Source organism: Strix aluco, chromosome 7, assembly GCF_031877795.1.
Source record: "Strix aluco isolate bStrAlu1 chromosome 7, bStrAlu1.hap1, whole genome shotgun sequence".
NCBI lineage: Eukaryota > Metazoa > Chordata > Aves > Strigiformes > Strigidae > Strix > Strix aluco.
Genome location: NC_133937.1, coordinates 10,953,228 through 10,972,695, shown reverse-complemented (window position 1 = coordinate 10,972,695; position 19,468 = coordinate 10,953,228). Strand labels below are relative to the sequence as shown.

The window sequence follows — 19,468 nt, the reverse complement described above, 5'->3', positions numbered from 1 at the left end:
TGTTTGATCAACACCTAGGACAATGTACTCTGTCCACATCTGGTATTTATAGTTTTTCCCTCTTTTGGCCTTGGTAACCTTAGTTTTTTGTCTTTGTCACCTTGCTATTGAAATTCAAGTATAAAGGTATGGAAACTGGATGTGTAACATACATAGGAACAGAAATGATTAGCAAAAGGACTTGGGTTTGTCTCTGTTAAGCTCCCATCTTGCCATTTTTGTGCTTGTTGACTTACAAGCCCATAATCCTTAGTAAAAACAGGACAAGCTGTGTCAACATAGGGAAATTTTGTGGTGGAGTGGTATTGCTATTTGATTTTTTGTCATATCAACTATTTACATACAGGGAAAGCAGAAAACAACCTCCTTCCCTCAACTGTTGCTAATACTATGACTATTGAAAAAGATAGTGGACAAGGGAAAAAAGGTAACTTGGGTGCGTGGTTTAGCAGAGGGCGTGTGTTGGGTTTGTTCTGTCTTTCCCTTTTTAAAGTAATATTGTATCCAGAGTTTTCAACTCCATTGTATATGCTTATGTCCTTGATACCAGAAAGAGTTTGCCCAGCCGTACCAGCAAAATAGTATCAGCAAAAAAAGCCCTTTTCTTTTTCCCTCTGTGTAACAGAAGGGCATCCGCCCATTTTTCAGTTCATTTCAATTCAGGAGAGCATCTGAAAGACACTTAAGAAGGAAATACAGATGATATCTGAAAGACATATTTATTAGCATTTACCGGTACTCTTTATTCAGAGAGCTCACCTATACATGGCATCTCCAAGCACTACCATTCCCTCAAATCTCTTACATGAAAGAAGGGAGATTTTTCATTAATAAAGTTTACAGCACTACTTCTCTAAATACTGCATCAGCTCTAAATGCTTTGGAAGTGGGATCATTAAGAACAGAGGGCAGAGTGATGAAAGAACTGTTTTATGATGACCCTCTACCATTCTAATCCTATAAAACCCTGAGATTTACCCAAACACAGATTATCCTTAACATATCGATTGCTTCTAAATGGCTGATGTGTTTCTATTATCTGTGGCAGACCGTCACAAATAGGTCTTAAAGTACACAGTCTTCTATTAGTAGGCACACGCTCCCCAAACACTTAATCTCAATTTTGAAATTTGCCTGTGATTACAAGCCTGAAAATAGAAACTGTTCTTTCTGGTAGACAAAGAGTAATCTTTTAAGACAGTGCCTCATCTGCAGAGTCCTCTACTGATAAACAGTTTAAGAACCGTTATTTATTGTTCAACTGTCTCTCTCATTGGAGGAGAAATGACCTGCTCCCCTCCTCATGGAAAAAAAGGGAAGAAATTATTTCTTGGGTCCGTATCAGTGCAAAGTCTGTAATTTCCAGCACTGACTCCAAGTCCCTTACTCCTGAGGAGTACAGAAGTATGCTTAACCTATGCTACCTGTTGCTTTGTTTGCAAGATAGTACAACCAGCCTTTGAATTATCCAGCATCTTTTTAGGAACATGTGATTGAATGAGAAGGAGTAGTACTTGCCTGTCGTCTTGTCAGGCATAAAACAACAAGGTGAAAGAAGCTATCACATCATCAAGACATACATTCAGTATGTAGACCAGATGACAGTCTTCCTCACCTGAAGTACTGTGAATTGACTACAAATTTTGCACTTGTCAACATGAATTCTAACTTCATAGCTTTGGGAATTTGCTTATGGTGTACAGGAAGTTACTGGTTTTGAGCAGTAAGTCAGCTAAAGATAAAATATGGGTTAGCTGAATTCAATGCTGATCTTTCCCTTGGGGCCGTTTCTCTAAAATTTGACCTCCAAAAGAGGATACATGCTTCTCTGTCAGTCAAATGTATGTTAAGATTCCTTGGCTGATCTTCCTAAGTGAAAAAGGCACAGTCCTGTTGTAAGTAAAGTTTCTATTTTCTTGCAAAGTGGTTCAACATCTGTTTGTAACAGCGGCCAAAATCTGCAAGAAAACTTAATCTGAAATGCAAACTTCCTTTGAGAATGGGAGCAGATAATGACTGATGAAACCTGCTAGTGTAAGTCTCTGAAGCTGTCCCACCGTTACAGAGACTCCATTTCTACCTGAATGGGAAAAATTGAGAAGGGCCAACAGCACCACAGCTCAAAAAACACTGTATGTGGGCATTGCCTCAGGTCCAGCTGAGCAAAACTGGAACAGTCTGAAGCTAGATGTAGGAGGGCCAGCACTCATCATCTTTTTTAAACAGATACAATGTTGCAGAAAAGAATTCTGAAATATGTCAGAAATCTGACATTTCAGGGTTATTCTACTTAGACTCTTAGTTACATAAAGGAAAAAAGCAGCAAACTATGAACCAAACACTTTCACTCTGGTGTCTGAGTTTAACTGATATCCCTAATCAGCAAAACACCCCATCACTCATAATCAATAACAGGAATGCCTTTAGGATATCCAGGCAGTGGAATTTGTTATGAAAAAAAACCCGTAATGTTTTATTAATAGCAGTAATAATAAAAAACCAGCATAATAACATTTTGTACCAATCAAACACTGTACCAGAAGCAAGATGCCTAACAGGCATGTCACTTAATTGTGCTATCAGTCCTTTATTTCAACTACAACATTAGTAATAACCATGACCATAGATTGTACCAAATAAATTCGTCTGATATGGTAACTTTTTCCCAATGTATCTTTCTATAACAGATGTCTCCGTACTCGATGCTGTTTTGTCTTTTTTCATAACTAAAACATGGACAGAGTAGATCAAACAGCTGTTTCAGTATAGTATTAAAGACTGTCACTAGCATAAAAAAAGAAGGCTCAGAAATTTTTATAAGAAAGATACAGTGGCTGCTTATCATGTGCTTTTTACCCCTGAAATACTTGAAATAAAATTTTGCATGCATTGACCTTACCTCAGAATTCGGAAACTGAATGAAACTGTATTGTACTTCAAGCTTCCTCCAGACTGTTTTCATCTGTACTTCCACTTCATTAGTTCAAAGGTGATATTATGGAAATGCATATTTCTATTAATCTGTAAAACAGGAAGAGAATTTGACTTAAGAAATATCTGAAGAAATTGTACTGACAGTTTATAGTACATAATGTGAATTGCACATTGCAGATACTGGTATCTGGAATTACAGAATCCATCTGCTATTGTGAACTGCTCCTAGCTAGAAAAAAACCTCTTAAGACTCCTGCATTTCTAATAGTTCTACAGTTGCAGTATACTTATAAAATACTAACGCTGAAAAGCCTTTAAAATTAATTTTATTTATAATACATCATTAAACTCTTCACTCATGAACGGTGGTGTCAGGGAAGAAGGGTGTTAAAAATCTCTGTAGAGAGCTTTCCTGTGAAAACAAGCCTTTCTGATCTCCTCCAGTAACTCTTGGATTCACCCAATCTATAGCAGCCAGGTTTGCAAGCCTCCATATACCAGTTTTCTCCAATTTTTTATTAATTTTATTATTTTTGATCAGGCAGCAGACTAGAGGAAGGACATATTGTTGGTGACACCAATGGAAAAACCAAACAAATAATGCACAAGTCAATCTTATTAAACCCCAGAGAATCTGTAAGACTGCAACTTCACAAGAAAAATCCACTGGTGTCACTCCATTAGTTCTAGTACACAAGGAGCTGCAATATACTGAGAAATAATCAATAGGTTTATTGTAGCTGCACACAGACATCATTCCTCCTGGGAAGAAAAATCAAGCCAAGAATTTGGAAAAAAGTACTGACAACAGGGTAGGTTTGATTTTTTGATTGTGTTTTGAACTGGCATACATCCAAGCATTACAGGAAAGCACAGCGCAGGCTCTTACCCAGCACTCCAACAACTGTGAGCAAGCCTGACTTGTGTCAAGATCCCAAGGTTTTCAGATGTATTGTGGATAGCTAAGTTGGCCTTATAAGCTTTACTACTTAGATTTCATCTTGAGCATAAGCCACCTATTGCCAACTCTCCCCGTTTTATCACAGTGTCACAATTTTTGAATGTTTCCATCATCCGAAGCTTTCAAAAAGATCATACAAGGATTTTATCATTTAGAAATCCCAGTCTTACGACTGCAAACATAACCTTGAAAGTAACAAAGGCTCAAACATCAGTAATCTAGCTATAGCTATGTTAAAAAACATACAACCAGTCTTACTGCGTAGAGGTTTAATGACTTTGTTTTGAATGCCAAGGCCAACAGTACTGGGAATAGGGATGTGCAAACCACGTACCTGCATGATTTCCACTAGAGGAAGAGTTTCAGTATCCACTTTCTTTCTTTCTCTTTTCCTTTCTAAGCACTATAAAGACCTTTACCATTACAAGAAGGTCAAAATACTTCTGTCCCCATGTCAATTTATAAGCACTGTTCCTCACACACTGAGGTTTAATAGTCTTGGTAATAAATAATAAATTTGTGTAAAATGGTAACCTGAAACCATCCTGAGTATCAGATAGCACCAGTTCTTGAAGACAACTGTCTCCACTGAGCAGACAGGCTGACACTTGACTGTTATTTCTTCCATGGTAAAACCAAAAAAATATTCTTGACATGCAAAAGCGTTTGTGGAGATTGTTTTTGCTTTTTAAAAGTAAGCTTGTAAAGAATCTGAAAAAATATGTCCATCTCTTTCTTTCTATAATCAAGGAACTTGAGTTCATCTTCTGTTGGACTCCAAAAGAAACAACTATAAACAGAAAAAGGTTGGTGTGCTTTCTGATTCTACAACACCTCCAATCCCCCAGTATCTAGTATCTGATTTATACAAAGGCCACTTTGCATTATTTAAAGGAGGCTGCTTTAGAAGTGTAAAGGCATTTCTGAACAATGCTGGTCTTGTTTTGTTTTTAAACTTATGTCCTCTTCATATTTTTTCCAAACTCCCAAATTGATGAAATTCTTAGTAACTGTTAATTTCTGTAAGCGTTCATTGCATTTCCTGATCCCACTGTCATGTATCAGATATCCAAGCTCTCTTGCCAAAATTATTTTAGTGAACTTCCTGAACTGCACAACTCTAGGTATGTCTACATTAGCATTTTAATTCAAATCAGGACTGCACTTTTGAAGTCAATCTCCCAAACTACCCTATTTTCCTTGCTTTGCTTTACATTGCAAAGCAGTCTCCAAGCACATGAACCACATTTCTTTTGAATAAAACTAGATCAGAGAATGAGATTCAGGTGTGCATTGTACATGCTCCAGCCACTAACAGGAATTCAGCCACAGAATCAGACGAGGACCAGCTTGAAATAAAACCCTCACAACCTGTATAGTGTGGATGCCAGGTTCTCAGCACCTGACAGATCTGATCCTATTACAGCATATTGCTTGGTAATGTGGACACAGCCTCTTTTTATGACTTACTGTATTTTTGTGTCAGTTCCAAATTCATCTCTCCCTTTTAAAGAAGGGGAACTACAAAACCTCTGTCAGATATGGGACTGAAGTTAATGGCAATTATCCATTTATGCAAGTGACCTCACTGCATTACTATTTCTTCCATTTCTTCATCAGCATGAGATGCTACTTAAGCACATACTTAATTTTATAAAAATCAATTTACTTAAATATTTTATACAGTTGTCCAAAATGCCTAGTTATTAATGGATTAGTTTTTCAAAATGTTTACTGTCATTCTTGATGGCACCTTCAGAAAAGTGTTATCAAGAACAAAATAAAGCTATTGAATAAATCATTCGCACAACTCCACCTTCCCTTTATTAGAATTTGGTCTACTACAATGACTACAAGAAGCAAACAAATTCAAAAGCAGAGAGCCTCACAGTGCTTGTCACTAGTTACATATTAAATCCAGATTTATCTGGGAAGTTTTCTAAGTGTTAAGATTATATTCGGGATCTTCACATACTATTAACTCAGACATATCAATCTAGAAAAAGAAAAATCCGAATTACATTAATACACCTAGTGAACCCAGAGAACTGTAAATTTTCTGCCAGGGAACAGTCAGAACATCTAGGCTGAGCTGATTTAAGCTTCATTCTGTATGTGGGGGGAAAGGCCTACCCTGCTAGCACAGGGCAGGAACCAACAGCCATGAGCCGGACAGACAGACAGGAAGGACTCGCAGTGGCAAAACTCAAGTCAGAGTGACTCACCCTGAGGGGGAAACTGTATTCAGGTTGTGGATTCCTTTTTCTTGTCTTCCCACTTATCTCTAGATCCTGCCTCCGTTCTCAGTAGCTCCAGTTTCTCCAGTTCCAGGTCCACATCCAACTCGTCTCCTCTTTTGAAGCAAAAAAACTTTCCCGGCACTTGACTCTCCCTGCGCTCTGTTCCTCCAATTCTTCCCCCTTTGCCCCAACTGCCTCATCCTTTTTCAGCTCAATTACTTTATTTATCTTAAATTATCTCCTCCTGAAACCATCTTACTACTTGTTACAGTTGAGGAAATATGCCAAATTTGAAAACTGCCCTTTATTTTGGGGGGGGGGGGGGGGGGGGAGTAACCTTCAGTTCTTCGGTGTGAATTAGAAATTTTACAGTAGAATACACCAGAGCTAGATGAAGCACATTTCCAATGTAGCTATAAACATCCAGTACCCTGACAAACCTATAGCTGAAAGAGCACTGCAGCTTTTAGCCCAGAAACAGGCAGAAAAGGTTGGCATGTGAGAAATCTGCAATTGCAGGAAGACAGGATGCTCAGAAGGGCTTTACCTTTAAATGAAAGTTGACTCACCACAGTTTTTAGAAACAGAAGAGTGCAAATAGCAAATCTTTGTGCTAGGAGACCTCTCTAACTCAGGTGAGCATTTTAAATGCAAAATTATATGTATTTAAGGAACACAAGTTTGGAAAGTAACTTTAATTAAAGTAACGTAACAGCTAAAGTAATTCAATTGCAATTAATTACATGATCATACAAGGACTCATTGGTACAAACTATGGGTTAAATACTTCTCCATTCACTCCAGCTTCCAGTTACTTCTTTCCTGCTCTTTTACTTCCTCCAGCCACCAGAGCTTCATTTCTGCAGGGTCAGCTGTTCAGCTAATCATACCTTTAGCCTAATTTATGAAACAGAACTTGTTTTAAAGTTCCTGTAAATTCAGATCATGTCACAGACATAGGCTAGAGTGATAATAAACAGTTAAATCAGGAAAAAACCCCAGGGGCAACAACCTTCATCATCTGAGATTTGGGGTGGGAGTAAAGGGGAGAAGGAGAAAAGCAGGTGGTGATAGCAACATGTCTCTGTATGCAGTGTCAGAGAGTTCAGGCCAGCTGATGGCTCTGTTAACCATAGACGGAGAGGTTTAAGAAGCAGAACTACTCATTTTCAGGTAGACTATAGCCCTAAACAAAAGGCTTTCTGTTAGAAATTTATGCACAAAGAAAATACTCTGCAGGCCCAGGCAGCAGCCTAGAAGATGCTTCAGTTAAGAGTCTCATGACTGCCACTAGAAAATTCAGCCAGAGTTGCTGTAAGCTAGAAAGAGTTTGAAAAATAGTGAGTATACTGCTTTTAGAAGTCTATTACAGCTGTGAAATTTGAGTGGAATTTTAAAGGGAAAGCAGCCATACCAAATTTCCAAACCCTACTTCAAAGTTCAGGGGCAAGGATGTGAATTTCTTAAGGAAAACCTTTTCAACAAATTTACATGTGAGAAAAAACCCCACAGCATGCTGGAAAAAGCAAACATCAGACTGCCTGTGGCACGTTTGGGGCTTGGTGGTTTTGTCTGTGGAACAGTGAAGGTACATGAGTAAAAACATCTCATTGAACACACAGCCCTTCCAAATTCAATGGGACTGTTATATAAAATAAAATGAAGTGGCTGAACAAGCATATCACTTCCCAGCTTCTGGACACCAAGTTTTCCAGGTAGCAAGATAGAAAATAAGAGCCTAAAATACCGTTCAAGCACATTTATCTAATCCTTGAGGCAAGCTAGTTCAAAATTGTTCAAAAATCACTTAAGTAAAAATATACCTATGTAGAAGCTAATTTTTAAAATTAATTTTATACCTGCATTCCCTTCAGTTTTAATAAACAATCACCAGGTTATTCTTGCACGGAATTGAAAATGCAAGGAATAATACAATATGCCAGCACCTCATATCATACTGTTCTTCATATCTGTATTACAGTGGTTTGGCCTTTCTATATATTTGGTGAAGACTCTCAAATTAGTTCAGGATACTACTGATCTTTCCACCACTTCCAGGTCATCCTTGAAAATCCTAGATGTTGTTGTCTTTATTGATTACTACATGGATCCTTTATGGCAGGAAAAAATTGTAATCATTTGTGAGGAGGTTTTGTTTAAGTCAGGTATTCCTCCTTTTAGGAAAAATTTCTTCTTACTGAGACAGAATTTTTTATTTATTTCATGAACATTATTAGTTGGAAGCTAACTCAATGGGCTAAGCCTAGCACATTGACAGGTTTTTTTTCAGAACAGAGACAGCTGCTCTTCCACGTCCTTAGAGAACTTGTCTACTCGGGAGATATCAGAGGACTTTTCATGTCACATCATTTGGTCCCTTTACATAGGAGGACAGAATCTGTGCCCTAGAACAACCTGAGCTTTTTCTTTTGAGGTCTTACAACCATGCAAGCTCACATAGACAGAAGATGCCCTGAACAGGTAATATCTGAAGGACCAACACGCTGCTTCACAGCTAGGCACTCTCACTGCTCATTACACATTCCTGTTCTCATCACTGAGTTTCACACTGAGATATAAGACAGTGTGTCCTACATGATCAAGTTCCTCAAAAAAAAAAAAAAAATAAAAAAATCGCTGCCCCAGGGCATATCTAGAAGTATTAGAACACAAATAAATTCCTGAGTGAGGTGGGACTGTGCAGTACCAGACAGATAGACAGGATGCATTTTCCAGAAGGACATGAATCTGCATAAATCACAATGCACTGTACTCTCCACAGCATCTAGTGACACAAGGAATTCATTACTGGGGCCATGAGAATCCAGACATAAACCTCCTTAAGACCCATAATGAAAGTCTGCTTCGGCAGTAGGGTCAGAAAATTCCACCAGGCTTTTACTTTGTCCTGGCAGATGTTATACTAGAAAGAGGTTAAGCATCCTAATTTCTTAGAGGGTATCCTGAATATTTTATTTTGGCATACCTAGCTACATCATCTGGAGTCATCTGAAGGACTCCACAGCCTGCTGTGCTGTGAGAGCAGGCTCTGTGCTCCCAGTGAAGCCGCATTATTCCTCTCAGTAGTCTTAAATGTTCTTTGTCCAATGAGCCAGTAGAAGCTGAAAAATCAGCTGACTCTCCATACTTTGGGACTAAAAGGAATCTGACAACAGCTTGCTGTTAAAACAAAAGTGTTTATATAGTAGGCCACCCTCAAAGGCAATCCCATCAGCCTGCAGCACTGGTGATGCATCAAAGCCAGACAGTTCATTCAGTGTGGAGAGGTCAAGTCAGAATCTGACTTGCCAAGCTTTGTCAAAAACCAACTGGACTAAAGCTGTGCAGTTCATTCATTCATCATATCCCACAGCTCTCCAAGTATCCAAAACAGTTCTCCAACAAGTACTTCTGCTTTTCAAGTGGCATCTCGAACTCAACTCTTTTACCTCAACTTTGGAGGTACCCAACCCAAAGCTCCTCCATCCACAATGTGAACTTCCTCTCAGGATACTGAAGACAAACTGGCCCTACAATTAACAGTCTCTGCTGCATTTGACATACCTGAAAACACAAGGCTAGTTGTGATACCATGAACTTCACAAGCCTTCCCGAGTTTCAAAAATTTACAAAAAAATACCTAGGCTCCATGCTGTTTAGCCGTCAGGCAAATTTCATAGTCAGCTTTCCCAGCATGCTTCAGACCCTTGCTGGGGCCTACTCACCACCTGGCTAATAGGCTGCCTTGCGTGGATGGAAGCAACAGTAAAATTTGATCACTTGGCACACAGACCCAGAGGCGCGCATTCTTATCATAATGCCGATCCTGGGAATGTTGCCCAGACTTCAATTTCTCTCTGACAAAAGAGCCAATGAAATCTGGCTTCTGCCTGTGCTGCAGGACATATTAGACCATATTTTGATAGGTGATCCCCTTCTCCCTCTCCCTAAGATTCCTACAAAAGGTCAAGTATTTCTTCAATTTGTCTTTTTGCAAAGTAACTCAAATGGTGAGAAACATCTTCAGGAACCCTTTGATTTATAAAAGAAAAGAAAAAAAAGTTCTGCCAAAACTTTAAAATCCCATGGTCTTGGGCACTATCAAAATACTATAGAGCAAACAAGATCCCCAAACTGCACTAGTGGTTTATTCACATTGAATTATAACTCCACATGCATGTGCAGGATTAATGTTTGGTTTCTTTCATTTTTAAATTGAACAATACTGTGGTGGGTTGACCCTGGCTGGACACTAGGCATCCACCAAAGTCACTCTATCACTCACGTCCTCAACTGGACAGGGGAGAGAAAATGTAACAAAAAGGCTGGCAGGTTGAGATAAGGACATGGAGAGATCATTCACCAATTACCGTCACAGGCAAAACAGACTCAACTTGGGGAAATTAGTTTAATTCATTACCAATCAAATCAGAGTAGGATAATGAGAAATAAAACTGCATCTTAAAAACACCTTCCCCCCACCCCTCCGTTCTTCCCGGGCTCAACTTCACTCCTGATTTCTCCACCTCCTCCCCCACAGCAGCACAGGGGGACAGGGGATGGAGGTTTCGGTCAGTTCATCACACACTGTCTCTGCTGCTCCTTCCTCCTCAGGGAGAGGACTCCTCACACTCTTCCCCTGCTCCAGCATGGGGTCCCTCCCATAGGAGACAGTATTCCACAAACTTCTCCAATGTGAGTCCTTCCCATGGGCTGAAGTTCTTCACAAACTGCTCACGCGTGGGTCCCCCACAGGGTCACAAGTCCTGCAGTGAACCTGCTCCAGCATGGGCTCCTCTCTCCATGGAGCCACAGGTCCTGCCAGGAGCCTGCTCCAGCGTGGGCTTCCCACGGGGTCACAGCCTCCTTTGGGCATCCCCCTGCTCCAGTGTGGGGTCCTCCACAGGCTGCAGGAGGAGATCTGTTCCCCTGTGGACCTCCCTGGGTGCAGGGCACAGCTGCCTCACCATGGGCTGCGCCATGGGCTGCAGGGGAATCTCTGTTCCAGCACCTGGAGCACCTCCTGCCCTCTTTCTTCACTGATCTTGGTGTCTGCAGAGTTGTTTCTCTCACATATTCTCACTCTTCTTTTTGGCTGAAGTTGCCAGTGTGCATTTTTTTCCCCCCTTCTTGAATATGTTATCCCAGAGGCGCTACCACTGTCGCTGATGGGCTCGGCCTGGGCCAGCGGCAGGTCCCTCTTGGAGCCGGCTGGCATTGGCTCTGTCAGACGTGGGGGAAGCTTCTAGTACCTTCTCACAGAAGCCACCCCTGTAGCCCCCCCCCCCCCCGTACCAAAACCTTGCCACGCAAACCCAATACACACAGCCACGCAGAATTGTATTAAACACAGCTTGTGGGGTTGGTAACTTCTGACAAGGAACACAGGTGACAGGGACAGACAGTTGGGAATGAGAAAACTTTTCCAAGGAGATCACTGCCTTCTGCAAACCGCTAAGTCACAGCCATCATCTCAACAGCTCTGAACATATGGAAGCATGACAGCATCTTTAAGGAAATCAGGAGACACCTCAGACAGCCCCTCCTCCCCAAATGGTTAACGGCCTTCACCATGAGCAGACTTATCAGATACATGAGTTTTCCTACAGAAAATGATGTGGGCTATACTCTAACATTCAAGAGATAAAGTAACACTCCCAGGGGAACCAATGCAACACTTGCTGGGGCTTACTTTTTCATTCAGATATGAGAATACAAACATACCTAGACATTTTTGGCAGTTTAAACAGACTTTAAGTACTAAGAGTCCTTACAATTAAGATTCTTCTAAAAATCATAAAAACACTTCTTTATTAGCTCAAAAGTGTTCTTCCCCAAAAGCAAAACAAACACCTAAGTCTCGGTCTTTCACAACAGAACACTCAAAGTATGAATGCTTTCCCCCATTGGATCTGACAGACAGAAAAGAGTTGAAGGTCAGTCATCATGCATTTTAGTTGTCAGTGATGAGAACTATTTAAAAAGAATATGGAAACCTTAAGGTCCAGAAGTTAGCAGCTGGCACAGAGTTGAACATTTTTTTTTCCTCTGGAGCTATAAAAATGCACATATTCTATTAAATGGCCTGTACTGAAATCAAAATCCTATTGGCATTAGAGGCACAAAAGCACAGAATTCTTGCCTTGCTCAATAAAATCTGTTTAAGTTCTGCTAAAACATATAAACCTTAAAATTTGCATTTGTTTCCACCATTGTAAAGTAAAATGAAAGAATCAGTCAACTATCATTAAACCTTAAAATTGGCAGTGACTACAAGAGCAAGGGAAGTACATTTAGATGAAATTCATGCAGTGTGCAACGTACCAAGAACATAGAGAAGAGTGTTTGTATTTATACACTAAACCCAAAATTTAGGCTCCTATTGATGTAATCCCTAGTGATAAAAAACCACAGTGCATACTTTATTTTCTGTAACTGATTAGTCATACTTTAATCAACACTAGAATTTTATTAAAATGTATTGCAAAGTGTTTTCCTTCAGACTAGTTATGACTTCTCAATATTGCTTTGGGAAAAGCTGACTACAATAAGGATGCTCAAATTGGAAGCAGATGGGGTGGCTTAGAATGCTGCAAAAGATCTGTGTATCCTTTGGAGATTCCAGCTGTTGACAATCATCTACATAAGGATATATAAATATAAATATATAAAAGTTTGGTTCCCAATAGGCCCATCCATGCTCCCCAGGATACAACCTCATTTCTGTGAAATAGTGATAGGACTTTTGGAGAATAACCAAACTCCCTCCGAAAATCTATAGAGGAGACAACCAAGCACAGCAGCCTTTTGCGGACAACAGCTTTTAGCTAAAGATAAAAGACATTACATCCAGTCTCCTGCTCTCTTTAAAGTCACCAACTATACAATACTGTATAATAAAACAAAAAGAAAGGCATATAAAAATATTTCAAATTATTCTAAACGACTTCAGAATCCCTTTGGTCCAAGTGTAGTATCTAAAATGTAGGTACTTCTGTGGTCTATACATTAGATCCTTTTGGATAAAACCAGAAAGTCATAATCCAATACTCTTCTAATGCACAATGTTCCACATAGTTACCTAAAGCGATGTGCTGGCTTTCTGCAATTAACTGATGTTACAGAAACAACTGTAAGTCTTTGGCAGAGAAGATACAGAACTAAAAGTTTTACCATTTTTTCATAATTCACTGGTACAAAAAACCCCTCTTCTATATATAAGGGAAAGTGAAAAAGTGCTTTATAATCCAGAAAACCATGTGAAATTACCTTGGTAGCGTTTGATTCTATCTGATCTCAAGTGGACTGAACTTTCCTTCATCTGTTTAAAAAAACGTGGTAGTACTCTTCCTGATACAGTAAGACTGATTTGTTATTCAGACAACCCCAGACAAGTCCCATCCCCAGAAAACACAAGCTGCAAAAGAGGTCACGCATTTAAAAAGAAATAAACAACGAAAGAGAAAGCTATAATAAAAGACTTCTGATTCCACAATTAAGCAGCTTGCACTAGGGACTTCTTCCTGCATACTTGGTCCCTGAAATGTCTTCAAGCATTGTTATTTCAGGAAAAATCAATTAGGGAAGTAGAAGAAAAATCCCAAGTAATAAAACAAACTGGATATTGCTAAAGTATCCTTTTACTCATTAGGATTTTAAAAGGTATGACAAAAAGAATTCCATCTTTACCACTTGCATGATGATACCAAACTCGATTTGCTAGTCTAAACTCAGGCCACCATGGCCTCAACTTCTGCTGCATCCAAGGTGAACAGGTTAGAGTAAGGCAATGCTGCATCATGTAGGAAGTAATGTACATGGGTAATTCAGTGTAGAGACTAAACTGCTCAAAAATCTTCCGCTGTTTATTTCAGCTCTTAAGTCTAACAATTATACATTCAGAACACTCAAATGTTATACTGCCTGTGTTCTTTGGCCACCAAATCACGGACCCTTTCAAGTTGACCTAAGATTTCTAATGACAAATTTGTGAAAAAAATACTACATACAGATTAGACCTGAAGGGCACAGACAAACAGACAAACACAGGGCAGGAAAACACAACACCAAATTCTATCTAATCTGGCCTCTTGCATATCCTGCCCATTTATATATTTCAGAAGTAACGGTAAAGAATTCTTGTTCATCTCATCTCAAATTCTCTTCTCCAAATGCACAGGACTACTGTGCCCTCAGCAAGGATCTGAAAGAAAACTAAACAACCATTTTCTTTTTCTTCTTTTTTTTTTTTTTTTTTTGAAAACCCACAATGAGAAGAAATTGTGGTAAATACTGGTGACAGGCCACTTCGAACTATATAGATCTCTTCTGGTTAACTGCCTGGGAACAGGTTCATTTTATATAGCAAAACCACCTTCTGTGAACAGCTACTGTAAAAGACGGCCTGTATCCTGTAAAAAAGGACTCTAAAAAGAATGGCTAAATTAAATCCATAGCTTTTTCAGCCAGAAAGAGGTTTTTGTGAACAAAGCTCTACAGGCACCAGAGGTGTGCTATCACCCAAGCTAAAAAGCACCTATTTGCTTAAGCCTGCTGAGAACTCCGACACACTCTGTATTCTGCACGTACCTTTAACCACTCCAACAATGCTAACACATGTGAACAAACCAAACTGGCAGATGCTTTCCTTCAGACATTTTAATATACTAATACAGAGTTAAAGCATCATCCTACAAAGTTGTGGATGAAGAGTGTTCCAAGAGAGACCTGATGAGTACAAATGATGATTCTCTGCTGCACTTGCTAACGACATGTCACTTTACAGAGATGAGCGCAAGGCTCATGAAAGAAGGAGCAAAAGGGAGAAGGCAGGCATAAATTGGTTTTTAGCCAATTAAGCATACTTGGAGTGGGAGAAGACTCCTGAAATATGACCACGTTTTAATACATGCTTTATAGCAAAATACACTCCAAATTCGAAGTTATTTTATTCTTGAGAGGTAGAAGAAATAGGTGTTCCAGAGTGGCATAATGAATAATATAAAAGCTTTTCCACCAACACTGAGACTGACCATCAGGGAAATATGCACATTTGTGATAGTTACATTGTTCAATAACGTTTTGGAAAATTTTATGTTTATTTTAGTTCTGGAAAGCTCTCCCTACTGCAGGGAACTTAAGATACTTGACATTGTTGCTTTAATGTGACTTTTAACAGAAAAGGGGGAAAAAACCAACCCCCAAACCCTCTGACACTAGCCGCTTTTTCTATTTAGTGAAGGCACAAGAGCCAGCAGCTGACATTTGAATCTCATCTAAATTCGAACAGGAAATACACTTTAAAAAGTTATCAGTTACAGACTGATTCACCCATGACTGCAGTGGATTCTCCATTTTGAGAAGACTGCTAAAGGCATACTGAATATATTACAGTTACATGCATTTATTGCACACTGGGGTAGACATTTATGTGGGTTTCCCTTTGCCCTAAAGTCTGTGAACAGAGAACAATCTCAGGTAAAATTCCTCCAACCTGAAAACAACACATGCCTCTGCTCAGACTAACCCAGCAGAGCTCCCCATGTACGGGACCACTCTGAATTTAGTGGAGATAAATTTCCATTATACGGAGCATGGACCATCACAGGAAGATCTTTTCTCTTTCCACACTGTCCCACTTGTTGCTAATAATATTTAAGCTTTAAAGAAAATATTTGAAAAAAAGATGGAAGTAGAGCTATTTTAGATGTATACATTATTACACCCTGTAACATATAATCTTTTAACAAAAAGCTAAAATGAATTTTACAGGTACACTTTAAATTATTAATTACCTTAAGTGACTGCTGCTCCATCATTATGTTCTGGGATATTCAAGAGAAAGGAAAACAGAGCATCTTTGCGTGTTCCCTTAACATAGGTATTTCATTTTCTACCCAAGTGAATAAAATTCTTATTTTAACCAAGGAAAAATGCAAAAAGGAGTTCAAATATACAGGTAACCTCTGTCTCTCTCTACACTGAAAATCATCTGGAGTCTATTAAACTGTCAAGCAAGTACCAGGGCTAATAGAGAAATAAAAGAGCCAGAAAAATGTTTAACATTGGTAGCTTCTTTATAGGCTAAGCCAGAGCTCCATACGAACCTTAGCTGATGTAACACTTCAGATGCATGACATCTATTTTATAAAATTATACAAGGCAAAACTGCAGCTAAATATTTTTACCTGCCATCCTAGTCTATAGAGCAGCTGCCTCCTCCTCCTCCTCAGCAATTTATAGAACTACTTATAAAATAGCAATCAATACTGTGAAATTTAGGGAAGGGCAACAAAGACTCTATATAAGGTTGTCAGACTATCTTATTTTATAATGTTTCTTCATTTTAAACTTCTATAACAAGCATACAGACTATATATAGCACTATTCAAAAATTCATCAAGAAAAAGGCCCAACTGCAGAGGAATACCTCTTGGGCTCTAAAGAAATTCAGCCTCATCTAGGTGTACGCTCAAGTGACAAACTTGCATGGGACTTACAAATCTCACCAACGGGAGCATTCCTTGGAATACTTTCATAGTTTAAATAGATAATAACAATGCAACTGAAGCGTTAATCTTCAGGTATGCCTTTTGAGCCTAACATCATTCCCACCGAACCAGAAAGCCATAGAATTTCCTTACTCCTTGCAGAAACAAATTTCAGCCCACTGACTTACTGGAACTTCAGCATTCCCTATTTGACAAGAACGCAACACACTTGTGAGTGCTGATAGATTTCAACACTGGATAGTTTCCAAGAGTATTCATTCAAAATAGTAAAGAATCCCAGTTCAGGATAGCAGCTTCCTTCCTTATTCAGGTGAAGAAAGGTGAAAGACTGTCCAAGAGCAAATGGAAAGTAAACAACAGAAAAAAAGTCAGTTTTTCCTGAAGCGTTTTATAAAGGATTGGTTATTTACATTTTGCCTCTGTCTTCTTTTTACAGCAAGGTGTATCAATTAAAACTCCTATACCATATAATTAAAAAAGATTATAAAAGGAAGATATATATAGACACTATCACAACTACTTTTGCTTGTTCAAATCTGAAATGCAACTGTTGGAATAAACAACTGTGGGAAAAATGTACAGGTTATGAATTTAAAATTTGTAAGATTACACGTCTTCCAAAGACAAGAAGGAACAAGTTCAATATTCCAATGTTTTTAAAACGTAAAAAACATGAAGAAATGTTATTTATGTAGCCCCTTCCTTATAAACCACAGAATGTTAGGAAGGACCAAACAACCTTCCACCTTTTTATAAGCAGCTTTGAAAACGACTAAAATTGACACAAAATTACATAGCAATGCAGCAGCAGGCTCCGTTTATAGGAGTATCTTTCACACTGTCCCACAGAAGTACACAGCTTTCCTAACTATCAGCCCTATCAACTCAACCCAGGGTCAAAACCAGATCACTTTCTTGACATTGCATTAACAGTGTAAGATTCTGCAAAAGAAAGTACATACCCCAGACATGTCCTTGAATTTACCTCAAGTGATTTACTGAAGTATACACAACTGCAAGTCAAGAAACAAGCTTTCAAGCACACGAGGAAGATTAGAAAGTCTGACTTTGTTTTGCTGGCTCTAGAAGAGTCACAAGATAAAACAATAAAAGTTACTAAAGTGAACAGAAATAAATGAGTATGTTTAAACAGAAGTTCTGCTGAATAGAAGCAGTACTCTTACACATTCCTTCTCACATTAGTATATTCTCAAAACTAAAATAGAACAAATATTTGAGTATATTTAAACAGAACCACACAACAATTCAATAACAAGCTTACAGCTCTTTATATTTAAAAAGAAAACAGAACTTGAAAGATCTAAGCAATGCAACTAAATCTTGATCAAAGCAGCATGCAATCATTCTGGCAGTCACTAAAGCAGATGCCTGCCATTAGTGTAATATAAGCATCTCCATAACCTAACTCATCCTTATTTAGAAAGAAAGAGTATTTGGGGTAAGAACAAAATAAAGTTTGAAGTTACAGGAAACCCAGGAAAGGGTGAGCTAAAGATGCTGTTAATATATTTTGCTTGTGCGTGTATGTCTGGTAGTCAGGTGAGACCCAGAAATTGCCAAGTTCTTTAAAATACAGGATGTCTGTCTCTAATAAGCCAGAATGTTATATGATAATTCAGTGGTCTGATTAAATTAATTTTAGACTGTCAAACCACCAAAACTCCATGTTGATCAGACTATATGGGTCTTGCCCTTTCCTAAAATCAGAGATATCATGAGTTATCTCAAGAGGAACATTCTTAAGATATTGAAAAAGAGCAGCAGTTCGGATATGAAATTCTTATCACACTACTTGTAACTTGATCCTAGAATTGACAAACTGAAAAGCTGCATCAGAATTTTAGTACCTGCCTCCAAGGAGAAAAAAAAAAGAAAAAAAAAAAGAATGACACATGATCATTTGAAAAGTGCATGATCAAGATGCTCTTAAAGATACAGAATAGGTTACATCAAATACAGGAAAAACACTAGCAGGATGAAACAATACCCTCTTGTTCGAGTGGATAGCTGAGACTTTCACAGGTGTATCAGTAGGAGGAGGAAGAACAAGAGTTCATCCTCCATCAGCTCCAAAGGTCATAAAGAAAAGTTTATCAGCAATGTATATGGGAAGGTGTCTTAAACAATTGAATAACTGAAGATATTTATACTTCTGAATGAGATGAAGAAGACTGTTTAAGATAATGAAAGAGGTAAGGAAAAGATGTGGAGAGAGAACAGCTTTGTTTTGGCTACTGCTCCTCTCCAGACAGAAGTTAAAATACTCCAGAATTCAACCTAGCCATACAGCAAGGGAGGTTACTCATCCCAAAGCTCCTCAGCCCTGTCATGCTGCTTCAGGTGCACTGACGCTCTACAGCAGCATCTGAAAAAGCAAATTGTCTACCACACATGAAGAAATGACAAACAACTTTTCCATTATTTCACAGTAATAGTACTTTATTTTTCTACAGGTCTTTAGGCACCTGGATTATTTAAAAAAATATTTTCTACATTGTTAAAAATTAGTAACTTTAAACTTTTACAATTCTTACACTCTTTAGCCAACTGCTCTTTCATGTGGTCATGAATGTTAGAAGTTTTCACAGCTTAAGCTCTAACTTGCATGTATTTTGCATGTATTTTGATGATCTACATCTCTCTTTGCATGTATTTTGATGATCTACAAGGGCTTCTTTTTGCTTAAAAGCATGACAGGATATAACACCAAAAAAACCAGAAAAGCCCATTTAATACTTTAGACTGTTATGATATTATGTTTTTAGGACAAAAATTTGTGTGAAACGCCAATTATACAACAC

The 19,468-nt window shown here is 38.6% G+C and overlaps 1 protein-coding gene across 6 annotated transcripts in view; it reads right to left on the bottom strand.

The window, feature by feature from the left end:
• Positions 1–19,468, bottom strand: part of BMPR1A (bone morphogenetic protein receptor type 1A) — an 84,758-nt gene that overhangs the window by 41,969 nt on the left and 23,321 nt on the right. For 5 of the 6 annotated variants that reach the window (XM_074830453.1, XM_074830447.1, XM_074830451.1 and 2 more), the window contains exon 2: positions 2,900–3,021. The gene's annotated coding sequence lies outside the window, so the exon portion shown is untranslated. Of the gene's footprint in view, positions 1–2,899; positions 3,022–6,120; positions 6,183–19,468 lie in introns of those variants that run through there. The other variant, XM_074830450.1, reaches the window with a different exon arrangement.